This window comes from Anomaloglossus baeobatrachus, chromosome 4 (assembly GCF_048569485.1).
Source record: "Anomaloglossus baeobatrachus isolate aAnoBae1 chromosome 4, aAnoBae1.hap1, whole genome shotgun sequence".
NCBI lineage: Eukaryota > Metazoa > Chordata > Amphibia > Anura > Aromobatidae > Anomaloglossus > Anomaloglossus baeobatrachus.
This window is the reverse complement of record NC_134356.1, coordinates 205,591,515-205,594,716: the sequence shown is the minus strand read 5'-3', so window position 1 is coordinate 205,594,716 and position 3,202 is coordinate 205,591,515. Positions and strand designations below refer to the sequence as shown.

The 3,202-nt window shown below is 39.9% G+C and overlaps 1 long non-coding RNA gene across 1 annotated transcript; it reads right to left on the bottom strand.

The window, feature by feature from the left end:
• Positions 1–768: 768 nt before the first annotated feature.
• Positions 769–2,737, bottom strand: LOC142301364 (uncharacterized). Its single transcript, XR_012752783.1, has 3 exons — positions 2,715–2,737; positions 2,016–2,044; positions 769–1,845 (listed from the first exon to the last, which is right to left on the bottom strand). It is a non-coding gene; the product is annotated as an uncharacterized LOC142301364 (long non-coding RNA).
• Positions 2,738–3,202: the final 465 nt, after the last annotated feature.

Genomic DNA, 3,202 nt, shown 5'->3' with positions numbered 1-3,202 from the left:
ACTTTTACATTATATACAGTCAAATATACATTATAAATTCAAACACTTGTACATTTTTTATACAGACACATATATATTATATGTACAGACACGTATATTATATATACAGACACATGTACATTATATATACTGACATGTACATTATATATACAGACACATGTACATTATATACACAATAATAATGTTTTCCTTGCAGGGCAGGGGGGTCTCTTCTTCTCCACAGAATCGGGGTTCCTTGACTCTTCTGGATGGCGTCTCTTCTTGTCTTTAGGATCACCGACCCCAGGAGCTTCCCAGTCCAGTACTCGCTTGGCGGTCACCAGGGATCTGCCACAGTCCGGCTCGCAGTCTCCCTCCCAGTCTCTTCTTGCAGCCCGGCACCGTGCTTCTCTCCCTACCGCAATTCCTGGACACTTTTACATTATATACAGTCAAATATACATTATAAATACAAACACTTGTACATTTTTTATACAGACACATATACATTATATGTACAGACACGTATATTATATATACAGACACATGTACATTACATGTACAGACAAATATAAATTATATATATATATATAGACACATATACATTATAAATACAGACACATGTACATTATATATACTGACATGTACATTATATATACAGACACATATACATTATATATACAGACACATGTACATTACATGTACAGACAAATATACATTATATCTATCTATATATATATATGTATATATATATATATAGACACATATACATTATATATACAGACGCATGAACATTAAATATAGACACATATTATATATTCAGAGACATGCATATTATATGTACAGACTCATATAATTACAGACACACATTACATATATACATGTCCACACAATATATACACACAGTAAACATTTATACACTTCAGTCACGCACACCTCGCATGTTACACATTAGCACATTTCAGGAATATATACACGTTATTTATAGAAATCTTTTTAGACACATTACATACATAAATACAAAGTAAGTACGGTATATATATATATATTCATTTTCAGATACATTTTTTGAATAGGTGCAAAATAATAAGGAATCCAAACGTGATGATGACTAAGCGTGATGAGTATCACCATATATACAGTGCAGATTTTTGGAGCAATCATTGGGGATCTCAGGCCCCGGAGCCCCACATATCTGCTCCATATAATAGTGACTATAGTAGCTTTTGTTACTCACCTGTCCTGGCTCCAGCGCTGTTTTTTTTCCTCCTGGAATTACTTTCTCTGGTCTTATAGATCTGCTAAGGCAGAATCATCCATGGACCTTGTGAAAAACGTCAGCTCTGCTATATTATTGAGTCAGCTCTGCTATATCGGTGAGTCAGCTCTGCTATATCGGTGAGTCAGCTCTGCTATATCGTTGAGTCAGCTCTGCTATATCGGTGAGTCAGCTCTGCTATATCGGTGAGTCAGCTCTGCTATATAGTTGAGTCAGCTCTGCTATATCGGTGAGTCAGCTCTGCTATATCGGTGAGTCATCACTGCTGTTCCACATTGCACTTCCTCCATCGCTGGTCCAGTCCTGCTGTAGAATCGCTGGTGTATCTCAGCCCGGCTACACTGGCTCCTCATGGCGGAGTCTTCCCCGCTGCCTTCTGGATTGAACATTTATCATGTTGCCTCGATTCTGCTGATCATGTCCTGTGGCTCTAGTTCTTCTCCTCCTGTGGCTGTCCGGTCACTACAGTCTCGGTTGTTCCTTCTTGACCAGTCTGCGGCACCAGCCTCATCTGTCCATGATGAAGTAGAACTGCTCATCTGACCCAAGGGTTTGAGATATCCACCTCACCAGGAGAGACGCAACACCTATCATCAACACCAAGAAGAAAAGTACATCATTATTTTTATAAGAGAACATGTCACAGGGGGTTGAGATTATTTAGGGGTAAATAGTGCAGTTCTGAACTTCACCACAATCTCCCCTCAGATAGACAATGTGTGAATGTGGCCTCAGCGATAAGTGAGGAGCCTCGTACCTGGACTTGCTTCTTCAAGCTGACGAGCCCTAGTGACACAAAATGGGCCAGGATTAGAATTTTGGACATTCTGGACCAATTGTGATGTCATATGATGTCATGTGACCTGTGATGTCATATGCTTTGTGATGTCATGAGACCTGTAACTGGGATTCAGGAGAACTGGCAACATGTCTGTGTCTAGCTCCTCCCTCTGCCTCTAGCAACTCCCTCTGCCTCCTGCTCCTCCTTCGTCCTCTAGCTCCTCCCCTCTTATCCACATAGAACTTTATGAGCACCAACTGTCCACTCCTATCTCATTATGGGAAAATTTGTCTTCACTAAACACAGATTTTACCCATGAATTTGAGAGTGAAGATCAATTCATAAAGAGAAAATAAAGCAGATTTCTCTACAATTTATTACAAAGTTGCTTATTTTCATGTGATCTATTGATTTATTGAATAAAACTTATAATGACGGTTGCACTTGTAACATTTCGCCCCTTTTATTTAATCCCTATCACCTGCTGCTCTATGAACTAAGGGAAACACAAGACTCCATTCTGCCATTCCTGACTACAATAACCTGCAGGTTCCAGGTCATCCCCTGATCCGACAAGACCAACACAGCTGACAACAGAGAAGAATAGCATTTTGCACGTAAATTTATGTTACGAAAATGCTGTGTGGATGAGATCTTGGGTGAGGAGCCTCCTACCTGGACTTGTTCCCTTCCGGCTGTCAGACGCTAATGAGAAAATATGGCTCAGGTCTAGTATTCTGCACATTCTATACCATTGTGATGTCATCTTACGTCTATGATGTCATCAGGACTGCCTGTTTAACCCCTTCCCGACCCATAACAGATTGAAGTTTGATCTCTCAAAATATAACATTGTCTGCCCTGTACAGCAAATGTTCTAAAGGAAAAAACAAATGTTAAAAAATGCAACAAAAAGGATCAAAACTTATTATGTAACCCAATATCCTACCAATTATTTTTAAAACTACTCACATAGTAAAGACCAGGGCCACCACTAGGAATTTCAGAGCCCTATACTGGCAAAATTTTGGGGCCCCCATGAGACTCCACCCAGGTTCTTCCCCAGCTCTGTCTCCACCCCTCAAACCTTCCACACTCACCACTATAGTCATGGCCAAAAGTGTTGGCACCCTTGAAGTTGTTCCAGAAAATGAAGTATTTTC